The sequence below is a fragment of the Rutidosis leptorrhynchoides genome, chromosome 7 (assembly GCF_046630445.1).
Source record: "Rutidosis leptorrhynchoides isolate AG116_Rl617_1_P2 chromosome 7, CSIRO_AGI_Rlap_v1, whole genome shotgun sequence".
Taxonomy (NCBI): Eukaryota; Viridiplantae; Streptophyta; class Magnoliopsida; order Asterales; family Asteraceae; genus Rutidosis; species Rutidosis leptorrhynchoides.
In genome coordinates, this window is record NC_092339.1 from 319842883 (window position 1) to 319856543 (window position 13661).

The following is a 13661-nucleotide window of genomic DNA, read 5'->3' on the forward strand; positions in this document are numbered from 1 at the left end:
CTATTAATATAAGTATATTATTAGTATTAATATCATTATTTTTATCACTAATGAAATCATAACCATTATTATCTTAATTAATAGTATTGAGTATTATAATTATTATCATTTTTATTATTAATATTACTCTAGTATTACTATAACTATTATTTTGTAAACAAAAGATTATGTATATAAAATTAAATATAATAACCATAACTTAAATATATAAATACTTTATTTAGAATATAAAAAAATGAATATATAATAAAATATATAAGTTAGTAATATAGAAATTATCACTAATAATAATATAAATATATGCTCGATTACAATTACATGTATTAATGAATATATAAATGATATAGGTTCGTGAATCCAAGGCCAACCCTGCATTGTTCAGTACCGTCGTATGCATATTTTTACTACAAAATATCGTATTGTGAGTTTCATTACTCCCTTTTTAAATGCTTTTGCAATATATTTTTGGGACTGAGAATACGTGCGCTGCTTTTATAAATGTTTTACGAAATAGACACAAGTACTTAAAACTGCATTCTATGGTTGGATTATCGAATCGAATATCACCCCTTTTAGCTTGGTAGCCTAAGAATTAGGGAACAGACATCCTAATTGACGCGAATCCTAAAGGTAGATCTACGGGCACTAACTCCCCCCATACTGGAAAATGGTATGCTTTAGTACTTCGAGTTTATATTATACAGATGAATTTCTGTTTTGGGGATATTCTATATGCATGATGTTAATGTCGGTTACCAGGTGTTCAATCCATATGAATGATTTTTAAACACTTGCGAGTGTATGATTATTGAATAAAGGAAATCTTGTGGTCTATTAAAATTATGGAAATGATTGATTTCGATAAACTAATGAACTCACCAACCTTTTGGTTGACACTTTCAAAGCATGTTTATTCTCACGTATGAAAGAAATCTTCCACTGTGCATTTGCTCATTTTAGAGATACTACTTGGAGTCATTCATGACATATTTCAAAAGACGTTGCATTCGAGTCGTTGAATTCATCAAGATTATTATTAAGTCAATTATAATTGAATATATTTTGAAATGGTATGCATGCTGTCAACTTTCGATGTAATGAAAGTTTATCTTTCAAAAACGAATGCAATGTTTGTAAAATATATCATATAGAGGTCAAGTACCTCGCGATGTAACCAAATGTAATGTATTCTTCCAGATGGATTAGGACGGGTCATTAGAGTTGGTATCAGAGTGGTGGTCTTAGCGAACCCGGTCTTGCATTAGTGTGTCTAACTGATAGTTGTTTAGATGCATTAGTGAGTCTGGACTTCGACTGTGTCTGCATGTCAAAAGTTTTTCTTATCATTTCGTGTCAAAAATTACCTACTTATCATCCTTAGGAAAATTACCTGCTTATCTTTCTTAGTCTAGACACATCTTGCTGCATTGATTGCATGAATAGTTTATAGAAAAAAATTCATATCTTAGCGTATCTGCTAAATCATATCTTAGCGTATCTGTTACTGTAAACTTTGCCTGACATATTCCGTAAATTTTTCTGTAATCTACGAAATCTTTTGCCCTATATATATATATATATATATATATATATATATATATATATATATATATATATATATATATATATATATATATATATATATATATATATATATATATATATATATATATATTCTATGTAATTAGAATACCATCCGATAGCCAAAAAATCATTTCATATCGAAAAACCCTTTATTCAATCGTACGAAATGGAATTCGTCATTAGTTTAAGTCCCTCTGATTCCGAAATGGAATCCCACTCGAGCTCTGAAGACAGTGTAACCGGAATGAATCAACCAATCAGCCATCATCAATTCTGGATAAATTGGGGATGGGTTCGTAGCGACTTAATCAATGGAGACGCGAAGAATGCGATCCCTTCCACCAACCGAATTCACCTCTTGACGATGAACCTGAAGCGCTTACCGGCGAACCTATCCGAGACACCATTTTCTCTCTCATATCCAGAGTATCTCGTCATGATTATATACTATCTCAAATTCTAAACCTTATTCATCCGCTCGTTCCGACCGACAATCATCCCGGAATAATTGAAGAAGTCAACGAGCTTTGCGCTCGAGTAATCAATTTGGAGAATATGGTGCAAAACTTACCAGCTTCAGCAACATCACCAGCACCAACAATACCACCAACATCAACACCAGCACCACCAACAGCAACATCCGCATCCCACACTTCGATATCACAATCTGTACCTCGAGCATCAACATCATACTTACCATAGATACCAAGGAGTACTAATAAGAATTAGCAAAGAAGTATTGATTCATAACTTCATTGGAGAACTATTAGGCGGCGATTATGTAATCTATAAAGTCTTAGAGATTATTTATTTTAGCTCAAACCAAAAAGCAAATGAGATTAATATCATATTAACTCATAAATCCATGATTACATCTGAAGAAAATATACATGCATATATGTTTTCATAAGGATTGTAATTAAAAATTCTTTTGTACAAACTGTTAATGGTGAAAATATTTTAACGGGTAGGTAATACCCGAGGAATATTTAGATTTCACATTAATAAGTTACACTGTACATTCTTCGAATATGATTCAACAGTTATTTACTATCCTACTTACATCCATCGATATACGTATTCGTTCACCACAGAATAACCATTTTCATTCAATTTCATATTTGGATTTTGATTATCAGAATCCAACAAGTGGCATAATGAAGAAAACATTGGACAAAATAAAATCTGTTAGAAACAAACAAATTAACTATGAGAAAATTTTGTTAAGAATCCACGCTAACGAAATCCTAGCTAAATGTTCCTGGCTAACAGTTAATTCCTTATTACATTTTATTATCGCAATTTATTTATCGCAGTTTATTTATCGCAATTTATATTCTCGCAATTTTATTTATCGTCATTTAATTTCTGTTATTTATTTTACGCACTTTATTTATCATCATGTAAATACTGTTATTTACGCATTCTAAATATCAGGACATGTATACAATGTTTTGACATATCATATTGATGCATCTATATATATTATTTGGAATAACCATAGACACTCTATATGCAGTAATGATCGAGTTAGCTATACAGGGTTGAGATTGATTCTATAATAATATATATACTTTGAGTTGTGATCGAGTCTGAGACATGTATACAATGGGTCACGATACGTATTAATTAATTCGAATATTATATATATTAAACTATATATGAATTATTCGACTGTTAACTGTGGACTAATAACATTGGACAATTAAAATGAATTAAAATATTGATTATAACATATGAAACTAAACATTTCTTCAAGTTTGCCACTTGATTTCATCTTAAACCTCATTTGTATCTTGAAGATTAGAATTTGCGTTCAAACCATTCATGAATCTTGAAAACACCTCAATCGAAAGGATGAACCAACCGCACTTCATCTATAGAAGAAAAGATTGATGCATATAGTCATACACCTGAAAACACTCGGAATCTGAATAAACGTTTAACGCGTATCTATATTAGCTCCTTTGGCGTTGTTATTACCAAAAATAACATAGCAATTCCTTTCCAAATTAGCCAATTTTGTCACAGCTCCAGCAAATCAACTTCGACTTTCATTCAGATTAGCCTTATTATAACCATGATATATATGCGTGCTCTTTTATTGTTACCGGAGAACATTTTTATATTCCACCATATTACCATTAGTGTTTAATCATCTAAAAACACAATTCACTTAAAACCACCTTGGATTGACAACTGACGATTCAGTTATGGTAGCATTAAAGGTAGAGGAAACAACAAAATTGTAGATGGTCTAAACGGCCAAAAGTTTGATAAAAAGGAATGGAGTGTTGGAAACACTCAATAGAAAATTTAGTACCAAAAAGGGGATTATGCTAAATTATGAAGGAGACCGTGGACAAATCACAAGGACTAAACTTGTACATAAAGAATCCTGATGATTCTGATTCTGATGAAATCTTTAGGGAATATATTGCTCCTTAATCGCTCTAAATCATCGTAAATGAATTTCTTCATCACAATTTGATTCTAAAATTCTAAGAAATCATCATATCTTTTATTATAAATATCCTCAATATTTCTGAAGATATCTTCATAGATATTCTCGTCCGATATTAATTATCTCTCCGCGCTATCTGAAATGTCCCGTTCATATTGATTATAAACGTTCCATATTAATTGATTTCGTTGCGAGGTTTTGACCTCTATATGAGACGTTTTTAAAAGACTGCATTCATTTTTAAAACCACTATAGCCTTTATTTTATCAATAAAGGTTTTAAAAACATTACGTAGATTATCAAATAATGATAATCTAAAATATACTGTTTACACACGACCATTACATAATGGTTTACAATAGAAATATATTACATCGACATATGTTTCTTGAATGCAGTTTTTACACAATATCATACAAACATGGACTCCAAATCTTGTCCTTATTTTAGTATGTAACAGCGGAAGCTCTTAGTATTAACCTGAGAATAAACATGCTTTAAATGTCAACAAAAATGTTGGTGAGTTATAGGTTTAACCTATATATATCAAATCGTAACAATAGACCACAAGATTTCATATTTCAATACACATCCCATACATAGAGATAAAAATCATTCAAATGGTGAACACCTGGTAACCGACATTAACAAGATGCATATATAAGAATATCCCCATCATTCCGGGACACCCTTCGGATATGATATAAATTTCGAAGTACTAAAGCATCCGGTACTTTGGATGGGGTTTGTTAGGCCCAATAGATCTATCTTTAGGATTCACGTCAATTAGGGTGTCTGTTCCCTAATTCTTAGATTACCAGACTTAATAAAAAGGGGCATATTCGATTTCAATAATTCAACCATAGAATGTAGTTTCACGTACTTGTGTCTATTTTGTAAATCATTTATAAAACCTGCATGTATTCTCATCCCAAAAATATTAGATTTTAAAAGTGGGACTATAACTCACTTTCACAGATATTTCCTTCCTCGGAAATAAGACTTGCCCACGGATCGATTCACGAACCTATACAAATATGTACATATATATCAAAGTATGATCAAAATATAATTACAACCATTTTTATTATGTTTTAAAGATTTGAGTGTATAAAGTCAGCTGCCCTCGTTAGTAACCTACAACTAGTTGTCCACAGTTAGATGTACAGAAATAAATCAATATATATATTATCTTGAATCAATCCACGACCCAGTGTATACACGTCTCAGGCTAGATCACAACTCAAAGTATATATATTTTTGGAATCAACCTCAACCCTGTATAGCTAACTCCAACATTACTGCATATAGAGTGTCTATAGTTGTTCCAAATAATATATATACATGGGTCGATATGATATGTCAAAACAGTTGCATACGTGTCTATGGTATCTCAAGATTGAATAATATATTAGAATACATGTATAATACAATATAAGTTAGATAGGATATGATTTGTATAGATTTGTTAAATATTTCCCGTAGCTAAAAAGATCAAAAATATCCAATCTTGTTTTACCCATAACTTCTTCATTTTAAATCCGTTTTGAGTGAATCAAATTGCTATGGTTTCATATTGAACTCTATTTTATGAATATAAACAGAAAAAGTATAGGTTTATAGTCAGAAATATAAGTTACAAGTCATTTTTGTAAAGGTAGTCATTTCAGTCGAAAGAACGACGTCTAGATGACCATTTTAGAAAACATACTTTCACTTTGAGTTTAACCTTGATTTTTGGATATAGTTTCATGTTCATATGAAAAATCATTTTCCCAGAAGAACAACTTTTAAATCAAAGTTTATCATAGTTTTTAATTATCCAAACCAAAACAGCCCCCGGTTTCACTACGACGGCGTATATCCGATTTTATGGTGTTCATCGTGTTTCCAGGTTTTAAATCATTAAGTTAGCATATCATATAGATATAGAACATGTGTTTAGTTGATTTTAAAAGTCAAGTTAGAAGGATTAACTTTTGTTTGCGAACAAGTTTAGCATTAACTAAACTATGTTCTAGTGATTACAAGTTTAAACCTTCGAATAAGATAGCTTTATATGTATGAATTGAATGATGTTATGAACATCATTACTACCTCAAGTTTTCTGGATAAAACTACTGGAAATGAGAAAATTGGATCTAGCTTCAAAGGATCCTTGGATGGCTTGAAAGTTCTTGAAGCAGAATCATGACACGAAAACAGTTCAAGTAAGATTTTCACTCGAAATAAGATTGTTATAGTTGTAGAAATTGAATCAAAGTTTGAATATGAATATTACCTTGAATTAGAAAGATAACCTACTATAAATAGCAAAGGTTCCTTGATCTTAGATGATTACTTGAAATGGATTAGAAAACTTGGAAGTAGACTTGCAAACTTGGAAGTATTCTTGATTTTTATGAAACTATACTTATGGAATTTATGAAGAAGACTTAGAACTTGAAGATAGAACTTGAGAGAGATCACTTAGATGAGGAAAATTGAAGAATGAAAGTGTTTGTAGGTGTTTTTGGTCGTTGGTATATGGATTAGATATAAAGGATGTGTAATTTTGTTTTCATGTAAATAAGTCATGAATGATTACTCATATTTTTGTAATTTTATGAGATATTTCATGCTAGTTGCCAAATGATGGTTCCCACATGTGTTAGGTAACTCACATGTGCTGCTAAGAGCTGATCATTGGAGTGTATATACCAATAGTACATACATCTAAAAGCTGTGTATTGTACGAGTACGAATACAGGTGCATACGAGTAGAATTGTTGATGAAACTGAACGAGGATGTAATTGTAAGCATTTTTGTTAAGTAGAAGTATTTTGATAAGTGTCTTGAAGTGTTTAAAAAGTGTATGAATACATATTAAAACACTACATGTATATACATTTTAACTGAGTCGTTAAGTCATCGTTAGTCGTTACATGTAAATGTTGATTTGAAACGTTTTAGTTAACGATCTTGTTAAATGTTGTTAACCCAATGTTTATTATATCTAATTAGATGTTAAATTATTATATTATTATGATATTATGATATATTACTATATCTTAATATGATATATACACATTTAAATGTCGTTACAACGATAATCGTTACATATATGTCTTGTTTTGAAAACCTTAAGTTAGTAGTCTTGTTTTTACATATGTAGTTCAATGTTAATATACATAATGACATGTTTACTTATCATTTATCATGATTAAACATAGTGTATCAATATCTTAATATGATTCATATGTATTTAGTAAGACGTTGTTATAACGATAATCGTTATATATATCGTTTCGAGTTTCTTAATTCAATAAACTCAATTTTATGTATATAACTCATTGTTAAAATACCTAATGAGATACATACTTATCATAATATCATGTTAACTATATATATATATCCATATATATGCCATCATATAGTTTTTACAAGTTTTAACGTTCGTGAATCACCGGCCAACTTGGGTGGTCAATTGTCCATATAAAACCTATTTCAATTAATCAAGTCTTAACAAGTTTGATTGCTTAACATGTTGGAAACACTTAATCATGTAAATATCAATTTCATTAAATATAAATAAACATGGAAAAGTTCGGGTCACTACAGTACCTACCCGTTAAATAAATTTCGTCTCGAAATTTTAAGCAGTTGAAGGTGTTGACGTATCTTCTGGAAATAAGTGTGGGTACTTCTTCTTCATCTGATCTTCTCGTTCTCCGGTGAACTTGGGTCCTCTACGAGCATACCATCGAACCTTAACAATTGGTATCTTGTTTTGCTTAAGTATTTTAACCTCACGATCCATTATTTTGACGGGTTCTTCGATGAAATGAAGTTTTTCGTTGATTTGGATTTCGTCTAATGAAATAGTGAGATCTTATTTAGAAAAACATTTCTTCAAATTTGAGACGTGGAAAGTGTTAAGTACAGCTGCGAGTTGTTGAGGTAACTCAAGTCGGTAAGCTACTGGTCCGACACGATCAATAATCTTGAATGGTCCAATATACCTTGGATTTAATTTCCCTCGTTTACCAAATCTAACAACGCCTTTCCAAGGTGCAACCTTAAGCATGACCATCTCTCCAATTTTAAATTCTATATCTTTTCTTTTAATGTCGGCGTAGCTCTTTTGTCGACTTTGGGCGGTTTTCAACTGTTGTTGAATTTGGATGATCTTCTCGGAAGTTTCTTGTATTATCTCCGGACCCGTAATCCGTCTATCCCCCACTTCACTCCAACAAATATGAGACCTGCACTTTCTACCATAAAGTGCTTCAAACGATGCCATCTCAATACTAGAATGATAATTGTTGTTGTAGGAAAATTCTGCTAATGGTAGGTGTCGATCCCAACTGTTTTCGAAATCAATAACACATGCTCGTAGCATGTCTTCAAGCGTTTGTATCATCCTTTCACTCTGTCCATCAGTTTGTGGATGATAGGCAGTACTCATGTCTAGACGAGTCCCCAATGCTTGTTGCAACGTCTGCCAGAACCTTGAAACAAATCTACCATCCCTATCAGAGATAATAGAGACAGGTATTCCATGTCTGGAGACAACCTCCTTCAAATACAATCGTGCCAACTTCTCCATTTTGTCATCTTTTCTCATTGGCAGGAAGTGTGCTGATTTGGTGAGACGATCAACTATTACCCAAATAGTATCATAACCACTTGCAGTCCTTGGCAATTTAGTAATGAAATCCATGGTAATGTTTTCCCATTTCCATTCTGAGATTTCAGGTTGTTGTAGTAGACCTGATGGTTTCGGATGTTCAGCTTTGACCTTAGAACACGTCAAACATTCTCCTACATATTTAGCAATATCGACTTCCGGCCACCAAAAGTGTTTCTTGAGATTTTTATACATCTTCCCCGCTCCGAGATGTATTGAATATCTGGTTTTATGTGCTTCCTTAAGTACCATTTCTCTCACATCTCCAAAACTTGGTACCCAAATTCTATCAGCCCTATATCGGGTTCCGTCTTCCCGAATATTAAGAGGTTTCTCTGATCCTTTGGGTATCTCATTCTTCAACTTTCCTTCTTTTACAACCCCCTGTTGCGCCTCCTTTATTTGAGTAGTAAGGTTAGTACGAATAATTATATTCATAGCTTTTACCCGTATAGGTTCTCTGTCCTTTCTACTTAAAGCGTCGGCTACCACATTCGCATTCCCCGGGTGGTATCGAATCTCAAAATTATAATCATTCAACAGTTCAATCCACCTGCGTTGTCTCATATTCAGTTGCTTCTGATTAAATATATGTTGGAGACTTTTGTGGTCAGTATATATAATACTTTTGACCCCATATAAATAATGCCTCCAAATCTTTAATGCAAAAACAACAGCACCCAATTCTAAATTGTGAGTTGTATAATTTTGCTCGTGAATCTTCAATTGTCTAGACGCATAAGCAATCACCTTCGTTCGTTGCATTAATGCACAACCGAGACCTTGCTTTGATGTGTCACAATAAATCACAAAATCATCATTCCCTTCAGGCAATGACAATATAGGTGTCGTAGTTAGCTTTTTCTTCAATAACTGAAACGCCTTCTCTTGTTCATCCTTCCATTCAAATTTCTTCCCTTTATGCGTTAATGCAGTCAAGGGTTTTGCTATTTTGGAGAAATCTTGGATGAATCTTCTGTAGTAACCAGCCAATCCTAAAAATTGACGTATATGCTTCGGAGTTTTTGGGGTTTCCCACTTTTCAACAGTTTCGATCTTTGCCGGGTCCACCTGGATACCTTCTTTGTTCACTATGTGACCGAGGAATTGAACTTCTTCCAACCAAAATGCACACTTTGAAAACTTAGCGTACAATTTTTCTTTCCTCAATACTTCTAGCACTTTTCTCAAATGTTCTTCGTGCTCTTGATCATTCTTTGAGTAAATAAGTATGTCATCGATGAAAACAATGACAAACTTGTCAAGATATGGCCCACACACTCGGTTCATAAGGTCCATGAACACAGCTGGTGCGTTAGTCAATCCAAACGGCATAACCATAAACTCGTAATGATCATAACGCGTCCAAAAAGCAGTTTTTGGAATATCATCCTCCTTTACTCGCATTTGATGATATCCAGAACGTAAATCAATTTTTGAATAAACCGACGAGCCTTGTAGTTGATCAAATAAGTCGTCAATTCTCGGCAGTGGATAACGGTTTTTGATGGTAAGTTTATTCAACTCTCTGTAGTCAATACACAACCTAAAAGTACCATCCTTCTTCTTGACAAACAAAACAGGAGCTCCCCATGGTGATGTGCTTGGTCGAATGAAACCACGTTCTAATAGTTCTTGCAGTTGGCTTTGTAGTTCTTTCATCTCGCTGGGTGCGAGTCTGTAAGGAGCACGAGCTATTGGTGCAGATCCTGGTACAAGATCTATTTGAAATTCAACAGATCGATATGGAGGTAGTCCCGGTAATTCTTTCGGAAATACATCGGGAAATTCTTTTGCGACGGGTACATCATTGATGCTCTTTTCTTCAGTTTGTACTTTCTCGACGTGTGCTAGAACAGCATAGCAACCTTTTCTTATTAGTTTTTGTGCCTTCAAATTACTAATAAGATGTAGCTTCGTGTTGCCCTTTTCTCCGTACACCATTAAGGGTTCTCCCTCTTCTCGTACAATGCGAATTGCATTTTTGTAACATACGATCTCTGCTTTCATCTTCTTCAGCCCGTCCATGCCAACTATTACATCAAAACTCCCTAACTCTACTGGTATCAAATCAATCTTAAACGTTTCATCCCCCAGTTTAATTTCTCTCTCCCGACATATATTATCTGCTGAAATTAATTTACCGTTTGCTAATTCGAGTAAAAATTTACTATCCAACGGCGTCAATGGACAACTTAATTTAGCACAAAAATCTCTACTCATATAGCTTATATCCGCACCCGAATCAAATAAAACGTAAGCAGATTTATTGTCAATAAGAAACGTACCTGTAACAAGCTCCGGGTCTTCCTGTGCCTCTGCCGTATTAATATTGAAAACTCTTTCGCGGCATTGTCCATTCGTGTTCTCCTGGTTCGGGCAATTTCTAATAATGTGGCCCGGTTTTCCACATTTACAACAAACTACATTGGTATAACTTGCTCCGACACTACTTGCTCCGTCATTACTCGTTCCGACACCATTTGTTCCTTTCGTTCTGTTAACCCCTGGTCCGTAGACCTCACACTTCGCCGCGCTATGACCATTTCTTTTACACTTGTTGCAAAATTTGGTGCAGAACCCCGAGTGATACTTTTCACACCTTTGGCATAGCTGCTTCTGATTGTTGTTGTTGTTGTTGCGATTGTTATTGTTGTTGGGATGATTGTTGTAGTTGCTGTTGTTGTTGTTGTTGTTGTTGTTTTGCCATTTGTTGTAGTTGCAATTGATGTTGCGATTGTTGGGATAGTTGTTGTTGTTTTGGTGACTCTTATCACCGTTTTCCTCCCACTTTCTTTTGACTAGCTTCACGTTGTTGTTGTTATTTTCCTCCCACAAAATTCCTCTTCGCTCATATTCAAGGTGTGTCGAGTAGTCGGTGCCATTTCCTTCAAAATAGTCAAATGAAACAAGTTAATCATATAGAATATTAAGAGTAGTCAATAGTATCTCGTAGCATAATATGAACTCATTTATAAAAGTTTTTTCTTCATATTAGCATTTTATAAGTTTAAATTCGGGTACTACCTACCCGTTAAGTTCATACTTAATAGCTAATATACAATTCAACTACTACAATTCCATATGAAAAACTTGATTATAATAATATATCACATACAAATATTCTTTAAACTTACAACTTCGTTATATTACATATAACATGAAATATAGTACACTATGATACAGGACGGTTTTGAAGATAAATCTAGTTAATACGCAAGTTGTTCAACAAAGGAAATAAAGACACGTAATTCATAAGTCCAGAAACAAGTCATGCATTCTAGTTTTACTAAGACGACTTCCCATCCTTGGTCTTGTGAAAAATAACCGTTATGACCATTGGCTAGGCAGCATGTTGTAATGTCGTCAAAAGGACGAGGGTTTCGTAATGTCCAAAAGCCCCGTAATAATCTAAAAAACTTGTTTCTCACCCCAACTACTGAATCCGTCACTTGTGGGAAAGTTTTATTTAAAAGCTTCAATCCGATGTTCTTTTTCTCACTTTGGTAAGAAGCAAACATTACTAACCCATAAGCATAACATGCTTCTTTATGTCGCATGTTAGAAGCTATTTCTAATTCACGAAATCCTATGTTGGGATATGTTGAGTCAAAATAGGTTCTTAACCCGTAGCGTAAAATTGCATTTGAGTTCCCCGCATTTAACGCTTTAAAGATAACACGGCGTAACTTAAAGTCTCTCCAATGTGATATGAAATGTCCCGTTCTTATTGATTAAAAACGTTCCATATTAATTGATTTCGTTGCGAGGTTTTGACCTCTATATGAGACGTTTTTCAAAGACTGCATTCATTTTTAAAACAAACCATAACCTTTATTTCATAAATAAAGGTTTAAAAAGCTTTACGTAGATTATCAAATAATGATAATCTAAAATATCCTGTTTACACACGACCATTACATAATGGTTTACAATACAAATATGTTACATCGAAATCAGTTTCTTGAATGCAGGTTTTACACAATATCATACAAACATGGACTCCAAATCTTGTCCTTATTTTAGTATGCAACAGCGGAAGCTCTTAGTATTCACCTGAGAATAAACATGCTTTAAACGTCAACAAAAATGTTGGTGAGTTATAGGTTTAACCTATATATATATCAAATCGTAACAATAGACCACAAGATTTCATATTTCAATACATATCCCATACATAGAGATAAAAATCATTCATATGGTGAACACCTGGTAACCGACATTAACAAGATGCATATATAAGAATATCCCCATCATTCCGGGACACCCTTCGGATATGATATAAATTTCGAAGTACTAAAGCATCCGGTACTTTGGATGGGGTTTGTTAGGCCCAATATATCTATCTTTAGGATTCGCGTCAATTAGGGTGTCTGTTCCCTAATTCTTAGATTACCAGACTTAATAAAAAGGGGCATATTCGATTTCGATAATTCAACCATAGAATGTAGTTTCACGTACTTGTATCTATTTTGTAAATTATTTATAAAACCTGCATGTATTCTCATCCCAAAAATATTTGATTTTAAAAGTGGGACTATAACTCACTTTCACAGATTTTTACTTCGTCGGAAAGTAAGACTTGGCCACTGGTTGATTCACGAACCTATAACAATATATACATATATATCAAAGTATGTTCAAAATATATTTACAACACTTTTAATATATTTTGATGTTTTAAGTTTATTAAGTCAGCTGTCTTCGTTAGTAACCTACAACTAGTTGTCCACAGTTATATGTACATAAATAAATCGATAAATATTATCTTGAATCAATCCACGACCCAGTGTATACGTATCTCAGTATTGATCACAACTCAAACTATATATATTTTGGAATCAACCTCAACCCTGTATAGCTAACTCCAACATTCACATATAAAGTGTCTATGGTTGTTCCGAAATATATATAGATGTGTCGACATGATAGGTCGAAACATT